This window comes from Periplaneta americana, chromosome 9 (genome assembly GCF_040183065.1).
Source record: "Periplaneta americana isolate PAMFEO1 chromosome 9, P.americana_PAMFEO1_priV1, whole genome shotgun sequence".
Lineage (NCBI taxonomy): Eukaryota > Metazoa > Arthropoda > Insecta > Blattodea > Blattidae > Periplaneta > Periplaneta americana.
Genome location: NC_091125.1, coordinates 72,628,616 through 72,643,095, shown reverse-complemented (window position 1 = coordinate 72,643,095; position 14,480 = coordinate 72,628,616). Strand labels below are relative to the sequence as shown.

The 14,480-nt window shown below is 36.0% G+C and overlaps 1 protein-coding gene across 3 annotated transcripts in view; it reads left to right on the top strand.

Annotated features, from left to right (window-relative positions):
- Positions 1–14,480, top strand: part of CdGAPr (GTPase-activating protein CdGAPr) — a 319,522-nt gene that overhangs the window by 196,173 nt on the left and 108,869 nt on the right. The gene's annotated exons all lie outside the window — the stretch shown is intronic.

The following is a 14,480-nucleotide window of genomic DNA, read 5'->3' as shown; positions in this document are numbered from 1 at the left end:
ATTATTATTATTATTATTATTATTATTATTGAGGTTCTGGCTGATACATCTATTATGCAGTAGGCCTACTTGATGGTATTTGTCAGAGAGAGAACAAATTGTTGCATCATCTCAGGTCTGATTAGTGAACTACTGTATGTTACTAATCAGTGCTTTGTGCGATGGAGGGGGAAGGAACAGACTAACCTACCCCGTTATCTTCTGGCTTAGTTGTCTCATGAGTACTGTCATTGGGTTTATTTGGGGTTCTAATCAGTCTTCGGCTAGCTGAATACACATTATTATTATAAACGCTTGGGCAATAGCCAACAAAATGAAAATAAATTCTCTAAAGAGCAAAGCCATCAGCTTTACAAGGAAAAGAAATAAAATATTCGCATCGTATACGTTAGGGGGTGAAATCATTCCGGAAGTTAACAAATGTAAATACCTCGGAATAACATTTAGCAGCGATCTCGGCTGGGGGGAACACGTTACGGACACAGCGGGAAAAGCATGGAGAGCGTTACACTTTGTGATGAGGGTACGAAGAAAAGGGTCTGATAAATCCAAAGAGAATGCATATAAATCACTAGTACGTCCAGTAATGGAATATGGTGCTGCATGTTGGGATCCTTACAGATTAGAACATATTAAGACACTGGAAAAGATTCAAAAACGGGCTCTCAAGTGTTGTCGGAAAAATTCACAATTAAAATGGGACACACTCACGGACAGGAGAACGCGAATTCGATTATGCGCACTGTTCAAAACATACAGAGGTGAGCCTGCCTGGAGAGAAATAAAAAATAGGTTGCAACCGCCAAATTACTCTTCAAGGAACGACCACTCATATAAATTGAGGGAAAGAAGACAGAGGACGGACACTGGAAAGTTTTCTTTTCTCAATCGTACTATCAGGGACTGGAATGCTTTACCTGCAGACTTACTAAAGGCTTTACCAACAACCAAAAACGTATTTAAAAATAGGCTTAAGGACTTTACTAATAGACGATAATTATACACATTATGTAAAGGATGTAAATGATATTTTGTTATTGAAGTGTTGTATCAGTGAAGAATTATGTTGTGTCAGTGAAACGTGTTCCTGTCAGGGAAGCTTTATAGTTTATAGTGGCAGTGCAAAGTATTTGAACAGTGAAATGTTTTTGAAGTGTTAGTGAAATCAGGATAGAATCAGTGAAATGTGTCGTAGTTCCAGTGCAGTGAGTGAGTTGTCAGCGAAATGAGTGTAATGTGGAAAGGTACTTGTGCAGATATGAACATATCATACTCGTGGGTTTTAGTTCGAACTTAGATTTAAGATACAAATTAGATTTATTTTAAATCTTATTTTAAGTGATAGTGCTTCATTTAATTTAGGATATTCCCTATTATTATTATTATTATTATTATTATTATTATTATTATTATTATTATAAATTATTGTTAGTATTAGTTATTGGTATTATTATTAAGTGTATTTTTAATTAACAAGTTTATTATTATCATTATTGAGTGTAATTAGTTACCACTGCCACCGGGTATATACCCATTGCAGTGTGAATAAATACATACAATAAAGGTAAAGGTAAAAAAGGTAAAGGTATCCCCGTAACATGCCATGAAGGCACTTGGGGGGCATGGAGGTAGAGCCCCCTGCTTTCCATGACCTCGGCACTAGAATGAGGTGGTGTGGTCGGCACCACGCTCTGACCGCCTTTTACCCCCGGGAAGGACCCGGTACTCAATTTTATAGGAGGCTGAGTGAACCTCGGGGCCGTTCTGAAAGTTTGGCAACGAGAAAAAATCCTGTCACCACCTGGGATCGAACCCCGGACCTTCCAGTCCGTAGCCAGCTGCTCTACCAACTGAGCTACCCGGCCGCCATAAATACATACAATATTATTATTATTATATTATTATTATTATTATTATTATTATTATTATTATTATTATAAATTATTGTTAGTATTAGTTATTGGTATTATTATTAAGTGTATTTTTAATTAACAAGTTTATTATTATCATTATTGAGTGTAATTAGTTACCACTGCCACCGGGTATATACCCATTGCAGTGTGAATAAATACATACAATATTATTATTATTATTATTATTATTATTATTATGGGCATGCCTGCTGTCCAGCTTTATATATATACACTTCAGTCTTTGGGCCTATTGGATCCGCCATACCATTCCTACTTTTACTCGGCTTTGTCCGTCAAAGATGCCTGCCGTATCACGATACGAAACGTGCTTTATACTCGTAGATAGGTCATAGGCTTACTCTATCTGCAGTCTCATTCGAGACGTTGGCCCTCAGAGGCATTATCTGCAAAGCGGAAATTTGGTATGGTGAGGAACAACTAGCCGGTAATTTTCTCTGAAACCCCGCCGTAAATCTGTAATACGGCACCTTTGGCTTTTCTTGCCTTCTTCGAAAGGAAGCTGTGCTAAGAAGCCTTTGAATAGCTCTATAGTCTGTGGCAAAACTAACAGATGTAATGATTATTCGTCCTCCGAAGAGACCTGTAAATATGTGCATAATATTAATTTGTAATTTTTTATATCTTAATATATTCTCAATAAAAACGTAAACTTATGCAGGATTGAGTATTAAAACGAGGTTTGAAACACATTCTTCCGTTTAATAGAAATAGTCATTCAAGTGAGTAATTTATTGTTTAGATCATGATTGACACTAGTGAGCTGTTAAAATTCAAGAAAAAGGATGTTTTTAATTTTTTTTTACTTCTTGTGGGCGTAACTTTTTTCCCTGTACATTATTTCTCTGATATAGCACATTGTCCATATTATTAATTCAACAAGAAATAACAATAACAAGAAATGTTCTACACGTGAGATTGTATTAACTGAATTTGCTGTTAATTTTTATTTCACTCGGTACCATTTTTCTCAGTTTAAGTAAGTTTGTACTCGTATATCGACATTTTATATGCAAATTACTCGCTTGAATTACTTATTCTATTAAACTGAAGAATATATGTATATGTATAATTAAACGCACTTCAACGTCGATATATAATTTTACTTAAATTGAGAGAAATCGGCCTGAATGAAATAAAAAATAACAGCAAGTTCAATTAATACAATTTTACGTGCAGACTGTAGAACATTATTTCTTGATATTTTATTAAATTAATTTTATGAAATTTTGTATCGACAATGTGCTATACAATAGAAATGATACACAGGATGTATTCTTAGATTATCATTCGTGTAAGCATGTTTTTCTAATATCTTTAATAAGCGTGAACATGCTTTCAATGGATCTAGAAAGCGTCTCACAATCTACATAATATCCTGAGATGTTTTGAACGTGATAAAATATATGTTTTTATAACTGTTTACTTCTAGTGAGGCTTAACTTATTTTTCCTGAGTATTATTTCTATTGTATAGCACATTGTCGATACAAAATTCCATAATAATACAATACTCGTTTCTTTCTCGTTGCTAAGCCATTTTCAGCATATCGGTGGTTAAGAAGTGACACCTCTATCTACAAAATTAGAAAGTGAAGTAATATTTTGTCCTCGAGTAGAAAATCTTGCAAAGATAAAGCGTTTGTAATAAGTTTGTCTGTCCTGAGAAAAATTAATTTTAAAAGAATTGTATTATTCACCTGAAAATTTTCAGATACGAGATCGGTCTATCATTAATTTTTTAACTGGATTGTTTTACGATGCTTTATAGAGTTTCTAGAGTCTTAATGATATGAAGGTGATAACACCGACGAAATGAGTCAGGGTCCAGCGCCAAAAGCTACCCGGCATTTGCTCTTAATGAGTTCAGGAAAAACCCCGAAAAAGCCTCAACCAGGTAAATTATCCCAACCAGAATTTGAACCCGGGCCCGCTCGTTTCATGGTCAGGCAAAATAACCGTTACTTCACAGCGGTGAACGGTATCACTTCTTAGCCATCAATATACTCACAGCTCTGTCAATTACAATTTTAAAGATGTAGGCCTAATCGTTATAGTGTAATTGAAAACAGTGCTTTTTTGCTTATGTGGTGAGCAAAATGTATGTTAAGTTTAATTGCCTTTGTTGCTTTATAAGGCAGATACGTATTCCAGATTTTGACGATAACTGAATTTGATTTCCTTCCAAGAATTATTGCTGGCGACTAAGAGATACACTTCACATTCTGTCGTGTTGCGACATTATTCAGGCATAGTTTGATCACTCCTGTGTACTCTTCACTGCTTGTGAACACAACTGAAATTATAGAGCCTGATATTGTAAGTAGGCCTAAGCAATCACGAAGATTCTCACTTTTGTGCCTTTTTCTCTTTATTTATTTATTTTGTTTCTGTGTCTTATCAAACATTACGTAATTTTGCCCACAACTATTTGGACATTAGTACTGACAAAAGCTAATGATAGGGTAATATAGGTCTGAGATCACTGATTTTGACACTGTTCAAATTGAAGTTAATAATATAGAAGGAAGTATTATTAAAACCACATTAAATTTACAGAGCTTGAAAGTTGACGAGTTATTGATAGCAAAAGTTGTGATTTACCGATCTCTTAGGTAATGTATATAGTTCGAGAAAATTATAAAATCCTCGGCTCGTTCCACCACCTGAAGGCAGCTCAACTTTCTCGATGATTTTTTCAATTGACTTGTAGTTGTGAGAGATTGCTTAAGTTTGTATTTTTAATTTAATTAATTTTATTCCACTATCGCTGCCGTAAACTTTTGCTCATATTGTATCTTATTAGTATGACAATTTACTCACCTACCCGAAACAGCGACCTGGTTTTTATGATGCAATTGTTAGCAATCAGCAGTTTATGTTTATGCTCCACGAGACTTTAATAGCAAAAGTCATTTTATCAAAGTTGAAGTCCGACGCTATGGAACAATAATAGGCCTATACACCTAAATGATAATATAATCAAATAAAGATAATAAATTACCTTCCAAGTGACAATGCCAATTTTACTTTAATAGCTTTGACAGGCCTTTCTTTTTCGAATGATTCTGTTTGCACCTCGTGATGTACTGGTTTTGGTACCTATTTTCTACGAGGCGCATCCAGAAAGTAAGTTTCCCTATTTTAAAAAAAAAGAACACACACTTTCAGGAAAACATTTATTGGCAACAGGTACAGCAATGTTTCAGCTATTTTTCAACATAGCCACCATCAGAATTGAGACACTTGTCGTATCGTGGGATCAACTTTTGTATCCCTCTGTCGTAGAACTCTGCTGCCTGTGAATGGAACCAGCATGTGACAGACGTCTTCAGCTCTTCGTCGTTGCCAAAACGCTCACCGGAGGACAGACATTTCTTGAGGTGCAAGAAAACGTGAAAATCGCTGGGAGCAAGATCACCCACCTGGCACACACTTTTTTGAACAGCAGGTGCTTAGTGACAATCTCATGCAACAAGGATCGCGATATCTGAGGAAAATGGCTGCTCAGCTCCGTAATCGTGAAGCGACGGTTCTCCATGATGCACTGCCGCACCAGCTCAACACGATCATCATTGATGAGGGACGGTCGCCCACTGCGCTCTTCATCATGGACACTTTGACGACCTTCGGAAAACTGCCTACACCAGCGACGCACCATCTGCTTACTCATGATGTTCGGCCCATAGACCTGACAGAGCTGCCGATGAATTTCAATTGGCGCAATGCTTTGTGCATTAAAGAACTTTATCACCGACCGAACCTCGCAGGCGACGAGAAAAGGAATAAGAGCTTCCATTTCAGACCACTGCTGCCACGCTACTGGCACCAGGCGGGACCTGTCCGTCTGGCATATGATTGATACGTCATAGAGCTGTTACGCATGTGCAATTGACACGGCTAATTACGTTTACTTTCAAGGGGAAAACTCGGGAAACTTACTTTCTGGATGCGCCTCGTATGTTAAAACTCCATGACGATCAGAAATGTTAATTAGCTATATTTTGTCTTTCGTTCATAAAGTTACAAAAATTATTTTTAAAATTCAGTAATTAAATTTTCGTAATCCTTTTATTCACATTTTATTCGTATTTATTTTATTTCATATTCCATCATTAACATTTTTATAATATTAATGTTATGCAATAATTTCAATTATGAAAAACGCGAAAAAGACTATGAGATTAATTTAAAGAAACACAAGTGTTAACTGGACTCTGTAAATTGTTATTGAATTTATGACTGTTGTATCTGACTCAAACATTTTAAATATTTTGTCCATATTTCCATCCTTCATTGATTAAAGAGTAGAATACATAGTGATATGATAATGATAATAATATATTACAGATGGCAATTATAAGTTACTGGTCTGGTCTATGTATCTGTTTCAATCTTAAACTGTAATATGTTTCCGCGAGTATTAACAATAAGATTAGTGTATACCTTCCCCATCGACTACAAGAAGTCTGTGACAAAGAGGTTAATGATGTGTACATTGAATGTACATTCAAAAACAGCACTTTTCAGGAGTAGGCTACGTAATTTTCCCAAAATATATCAAGAAACGTACAATAATCCTGAGTAGCACACATTCAAATTGCAAAAATATACCCTAATAAAAAAAAAACAATCACGGCCGGGGACCGAACACGGAAAATTTTCTTAGTTGGCTTCATTCAGCTATGGGATTCGTAATAATATGCTCTTGGTACACGTTTTCCTTTTTCAATGTCGCATAATTCATCATCATTGAACAGGCGTTCCCCTCTACCAGAAACTTACGTACTGTACATACCGAAACTATTCGCCATCCTGAACTGTACGCTTGATGCACCGTGAGAAGTGGATATACGTTAACGAGGATGCTGTTTTTCTGATGAAAGGAGTTATGGTACAATGCTGGTGGAGGAAACGGGAAGCACTCCGCGAAAACCTGCCTCAAGCACCGTCTTTGTCCATTAAAAATTCCACTTGCACTCGCTGTCCCCTGGTCTCTAGCGTAGAAAGCAGAAAATCTAGCTAAAGGTAATAAATGAAATTCCCTATCAGTTTAAATTTATACACTAAGACTACATTATTAATTAGGGGCGCGCGGTAACGTCGCCGTTAAGCCATAACGCTACAACCCGGAAGATCTCTTATTCGATTCCCGATGAAGTCATTGATTTTCTCAATTGATGTAATACTTCCGGCCGCACTGTGGCCCTGGGGTTTACTCAATCTGTAACAGAAATGAGACGGCCACGTAGCATTGACATCTCTACTGATATCTAGCGCCGATTATCTATACAGAAGGGACCCTTAAACTCTGGTCACCCTGTGTGATACGGACAACTTTATGTACCTTTTTCTTACGTTATTAAATTATATGGTTGGACTTTTGTCCGTCTGCGTTTGCGGTTCTAGTGCTCTAACAAGCTTCGGCCTGAGTGACAACGCGACGACCACTTCGATGTAGTGAGTCTCGCAGCTGCCCCTATGTAATCTGCTGTGTCAACGTCTCGAGATTGTTGGTGTCCTGATTTCGAGGCCAGTGAGCGGATTGGAATTGATCCGCTGGGTAGAGCGGCATTGGATGATATAGTAGGCAACACAAACGTATAGCCTACCCTGTTTCTGGGGTCAAAGAGGTTGTCTTAGTTACCAGAAGTGAGCATTCCTAATTCATGAGCAAAGCACAATTAGAGGCGAGGACAAAGTTCGGTCGATTGTTTTTTTGTATTATGATGTTCAGTAATTGTAGAAAATTGAGAAAGATCAATATTATTAATGACAGTGAAATTCTTGTTTCAGGAAGATAGGATAAATATAGTAAAGGCAATTTAAGAATGAATGGTTCAGAGCAGTAGTTCCCAAACTGATCTCAGGGAAGTCGTGTACAAAGCTGAGAGGGGTCGCGAGATGATTGACAAAATAAAACAAAAACGCCTTATTAACATACACTGATTGTGTTCAGAAACATAAACAACATTTAACACAAGAAAAAAACAAAATTCAGTAGTTATATACTGAAGTAAAAAATAATTTTATTAATGCGACAAATGTGCCTGTTTTCATAAAGTGGTTCCCAAATCTGGGCTCAGTATTCGATACACGCACAGAGATATTGCTTTCAAGTTAAATGAGATTTTTCGTCTTTGTTTTGATTACAATCATATACAAGTAGCTTTGCATAAATATAAGGATGCAAATGTTATAAAAAATGTAAAAGTTTCTTTTGCAAACTCCATCCATTAATGTATTCTTTTGCTCCACAACTGGTCTGCACTCTGCGAGGGTGGGGGGGGACCTACTTTCAACATTCGATCAGTAGGTACAATACGGTTCAAAAAGAATGGGCCGGAGGCAATGTCTAAGTTCCAGAAACAGAACAGTGCCATGCTCGTCTCCTTGAAGCTTCAGTTCACAAGATGACACAAACCATGCAAATGTGCTGTATTTTATTCTAAAATAAAACGAAGGGTTGATTCTAGCTAATGAGAGCCTCTGAAGAGTGAAATACCAATAAAATTGATAAATACTAAATCTATCGAAAGTAGGTACAACATTTATCAAAACCAAGATGAACGAGAATGCTACGTAATAAGCCGGATTGAAGTCTGAGCCATTGTAGCGTAGATGGCTAACCATGGGTGTAAACCAAATAGTGTTGATTATAGCAGGTTCGAATTTCCGTTAGTTTCAATTATTTACATTACAAATTTACCATAATAAGTTTTTATATACACCATTTACACAAGTACCAAGTGGCGACATCGCCTGGAAGTCGATTGAATGTTTAGTAAATAGCACAACTTGCCCCCGGGCAACACTACTGTCTGTTAATAAAACCGTCTGCATTTATATCTGATTTATAGCTTTTAAAAATATATTTAACTACAACATTAAAACTTGTTACCATTGTAAACATTAATGTAATTCTATTTGTTTTAATAATGGCAATACTGAAAGTGATACTGTTTACCATTCTTCAGTTCATATTGAAATTTAGCTTCGTGTATGTTTTGTTTAACTATATTCTTCACAGGGAGCGTTGAAAACGTTTGAAAGCCAATTACTTAAATTATAAAGGACTGTTAGAAAGAATAAAAAGTAGAGCGATGTTATAATAATATATAGCCTAACATATTAGGCCTATATTGATATTTCATATTTTTCGTCGGTCATATGTCCGATACTTGCAGCCGTTTAGGTTCTTGGAGCATCTTTTCTGACCAGTCATGATATTAATTAGGGCGTACATATCGAATTAAACCGTAAAATTTTGCGTGGGATCTAGAGAAGGATAGTTCGTCTTATTATTGCGCTACATATTAAAATTATTTTACTTTGATATGTGTTTTGAATATTAACTCCAGAAATAAATTGTATTTTCGTCCGTGACACCTACGTAAGTTTCACAACCCTCACGACGTAAAATGTGTTATGACAAGGGAAGAGAATGCAATTACAGTGAGACAGTCTTTACTCAGGGCAGTGATTATGTGGTTTGGTCTGAGGTATTTGTCAACAAACAAGCATAAATAATGTCATCAAAATCATATTTTACGATACGGATTAAGTCAACATTGTTTCGGTTTCAAAGTGGTTTAATGGGCGTCTGATGAAGCAGCTTATATGGTATTCCAGGTAGTTCTATTCATTGTACGTGTTCTCTCCTTTATTATTGTCGTCTTCTGTTTATTGAGATATTTAATTGTAATTTGTCCCGTGTAGCATGGCTATACTTATGTAAATAATACTTCATAATATTATTAATTTCTGCGAAGTGTAAGGGTCTGGGAAATTTTATTATTATTATTATTATTATTATTATTATTATTATTATTATTATTATTATTATTATTACTATTATAATTATAAAGATGAATACATGAAACTGACTGTAAATGTTGTTTACTTATATTTGATGTGCTTCTGATTTTCCAGAAAGCAAATAAACTATTAATTTTGTATACAGGCCGGTCGTGCCTAATAATAGCCCACGAATGATGGGCTGTAATAATGTTTGCAAGATTTGCATAATCAAGTGTATTAACAAATTCCACTAACACTTGTCATTAAAAATATGAAATAATACAATAAAAAAATCAACTCTATCGGGAAGCGAACTTACAACCTCTGGTTCCGAAATCAGAAACCTTACCACTACTACGCTAAAACACCTCGTTACTTTTGTTGCATTGTAGATGGATCACTATCGAAGAATCAACCGGAACAAACATCACAGCATTGCCTTCGAACGCAATGAGTTTACTCGTGTGAACTTGACATTTAAATTACTAAGAATCGGCCCATTCTTTTTTAACCCAAACATACAGTGAGGGATATAATTGTTGGGCGGGCGACAATGTTTCAAGATCTACAACGCGGTTCATAAGAGGCTATAGTTTTCATTTCTTCTCTGCATAGATTGTAATATTTAAAAAGAAAATCGAAGTAAATATCTTGTCAATATATGACCAAAAACTTTCGGCTCGGAGTATGCGCAGTGTGGCATTCTTTGACTTAGAAAAAACTCGAGTTGCGCAACTAATATGTTCCTCATTGTACACGCCCAGAAATAAAATTTGGGCTACCTCAATTTTTCAAGTTTTAGTTTTAACTTGCTGTGCATGCTCAGTATTTGTCGTATCTTACGTACGAGTAGTTAAAGTTTCCAAGAGTTCTTTAATGTACTGAGATGTTTGTATCACATTCCTTTTTGTCAAATGATGTTGACCAGAAATCAACTTTCCTTGTACTATTCAAAGTGTTTAAGTGTTCGAAAATATCAGCGAAGTGTAGGCTACTAGAAATTATGTTCATATAATATTGTGTTTCAACGTTGCATTATATCTATCTATTTTGGCCGTTCTTTGTGTGGTAACCATCAATTTTGTAAAATTATCGTTGTTTTCTATTTACAGCGATTTGTATTTTTCGAATGGAGTTAAGTATCCCACCAGGTCGGTAGTGGGATCGCAGGAGTAGTCTCGTCCAAAAGTGAGTCGCGTCTTCAGAAAGTTTGGAAACCACTGGTTCAGAGGATGTGGATTCCGGATTTTTCTTAAGTTCGCAATCCTAATGTTTGCCCACTGCTTTCCTAATTAAGATTCATACCTACAACTCAAACAATTAAAGTTCTTTCAGTATTTTGAAAGGCATTGATATGTATCATGAAACCATTGATCACGACTGACACACTGAATCCATCTTTCACCATGCTTGTCGTCTTCGAAATTTTCTGAGCAGGATCCGCACAAAAATCATTAGGCTTATCATTTGACATCTCTTTAAGCACAGATCTTCTTTGTTTGGCTCCTGAAAATGATGCTGTTTCGTTGTCTACCTCTTTTAACTCATTTGAGAGACTGGAAGTGTCATCCTCCTTGACTGATACTTTGGTCCCTTCCTGGCTCTCGTCGAACTTTCCAAGAAAAAGACGAGGTTTCTCTGCAGCAGTTTTCCTTTGTTTAAGACACAATCAATAGCTTCTTTCTTTATCTGCTCACGACATGCACAATATATTAGGGATGCTCTGAATATGTACACACACAAATATTTTATGTTTCATGCATTTGTTATTTCTTCCACCAGAGAAGATTGTTATACTATATAACAAATTTAAAGAGAAAAAATGACTTCGTGGAATGAGAAAAAAGCTAAGAAAACCTCCCAAGATACGGCTGTGTTACATACTCAGTGCATTAATAAGTTTATATTTTTCACCAAGAAGTATACAATGTTAGTACTTACCATTGAAAACAATTTGGACCACAAAACGCAGCAAAAAAACTCTTCTTTTAACAAAGGAAATCAGATGGTGTATTCACTCACGAATTCAAAGCTATAGATGTCAGAACTCTTCAAGTAGTTTCCACACAATCCGCTCACGTCACTGCAAGAGCGCAGTGGACAATATCTGTGTTATAGTACATCTTCTGCCATTTATACTACTTACTTACAAAAGGTTTTTAAGGAACCCGCAGGTTCATTACCGCCCTCACATAAGCCCGTCATCGGTCCCTATCCTGTGCATGATTAATCCAGTCTGTCATCATATCTCACTCCCTCAAATCGAGCCATTTATACTATACCATCAGAATTGCAATTGTCGCTGATATAATTTCGTGATAAATTTAAATAAAAAATATCACGAAATTAGATGAGTTTGCCCTATATTTATTATCATATTGCATTTTTGTTATTATTGCTGTATTGCGCTTTTAATATTATCTTTATTATATAGTTGCATTTTAATGTATCGCAAATAAATCTATTATATATAATTTAGTTCTTCATGTATAAAAAAATAGGCTAAAGTTTATCCAGCGCTGATCAGTGTCATCAGTATTTGTAAGATTCGTAACGACAGTCTTAAGATCACAGTATTCACTGTACTTTATTTTCGTTGTACTGTTTATCACCATTGATCGGTTAATCTCTGTGTTCAGGACATTCATCAAATCAATAAGCTCACTGAATGAGTGGACTGTTAAGGGCGATATAATCAACATTTCAGAAAAGGAAATTTAATTGAAACAAAACCAATTAGGCGCTCTTTGATACTTATATTTTTTTTAACTTTTCTAGAATATCTTGATAGTAAACACACATAGAACTCTATAATAATAATAATAATAATAATAATAATAATAATAATAATAATAATGTAGGCTGTATAATATTCAGGCAAATACAGTACATCGGTATCAAGATAATGTCTTTCTAAATTTTTATAGAACTCCAAATAAGAGAAATTTTTTTTCCTTCATCCTTGTGAAAAATTGCAGTGATATATTGTTTTAACTTCGTTATAGCTTTTTTATCTGCCTTGTAATAGGAGTTTCAAGAGATATCTATACCTATAGGTCATTCGTTATCTCGCGAAACCAAATGCTTTTGTGCGCCGTAGCATATACATGATATAGTAAGAACCTTATGGTGGGGGTAAGCGAGCTCGCTGGCTACATGTAGGAGCATAGCGAGGGAGGGAAGTTTCTCAGTCCACTTTCTTTTTTCCCTGACGCGCAGGTAGGTTTCATGAGATAACGAATGGTCTATCTCTATGCCCTATGCCTATGGAACGCCGCGTCTGTGACTACAGTGCTAGCGCGCTGGCCTTCCATCAAGGCGGCCCGGATTCGATCCCCGGTCAGGTCTGGGTGGAAATTGTGGTGAAAAAACAGACGGTTTTCTCGGTGTACTCCCGTTTCCTTTCTTTCATTTCATCAACACTCTCCACTTCCTCCTCATTTTCATCTGTCATCTGTAATTGTAAAAATAGGTAGGGGTGATGTCTGGGTGTAGTACGGATTTCCGATGTTCATCTCGGTTCTAAGGGCATGGGGCCCCGTGCTCTGGGTTCGGACTCGTCTGTAGCCGATGGGCCCAGTAAGTATAGTCCGCCTGACATCGTCGGATTTAGGAATACCACCCGGGGCATTCGTCAGTCTTAAACAATCATTGCAGGTCGCACAATTGACCTGAATTGTTCTTTACAGAGTTCAGTGCTATATTTTAACTCATTGAAGCACCTCTGTGAAGAAGAAGAGGAGAAGAAGAAGAAGAAGAAGAAGAAGAAGTGAAAAGCTATTCATTAAACGTGGTTATAAGTGAGTAGCCCTTCAGCAGCAAAATACAGTTATTTGTATTACGTCTTATAGGACTTATTAAATTTGGTTGCTTTTCTTTTAAACTCACAAGTGCAGAATGGTGCTTACCGCAAAGCACTGATTACCAGAATTGGTTAAATTGTCTATCTGCTAGCCGTTCTCAAATAACATCCTGCAATTCTGCTGAAATAACATTATTTGAAGTTTCATCATAATGTTTGTAAAAATTAATGAGGCGGATAGTAATTCCATTTTGTGGGAAGAAAAATCTTATTTTCGTAGTGATGAATAACTTCGACTTTGTTAACGGCGTGAAATGTAATCGCAAGCCCTGTTGCTGTGTGATTATATTCTATAGCATGATTGAAATTTATCTATATTGCCTGATGTGAGAATAAATATTATGCTCATGTTTTACTATATTTTACGTTGACTACTTTTTCATGGCGGTACCTTCCTTTCTTATAGAGGTATTACTTACTTCGTACCTAACTGACAATTCATCATTTTAAGATTCTCACCCAATCCAATTTAGAATCGCGATTCGTTTAATTATTCGTTTGAAATGAACAGAAACGTTTTTAGGAGTTTGCGGATCATCCCAGTCACACACCATTTCTATCTGAAAGTGTCGGATTACTATAAGAATTGTGACGTAACAGCTTTGTTCCGACCGTCTGAACCTCATGTTACGTTCAACTGCTCCGACGAGAACGATAAAATAATAATAATAATAATAATAATAATAATAATAATAATAATAATAATAATAATAATAATGCAGTAATAATGTGAAGGTGAAGGTTGAGACAACTTGGGCCACTCTCATGAGTCCATTGTACTACTGTATGTCCCAATTATGACATGGACAATAAATAAATGACAATAAATTTTGCGTGGAGCCCTCTTATTTAAGTACAGAGCTCTTTTACGAGCAATTAATCTATGAC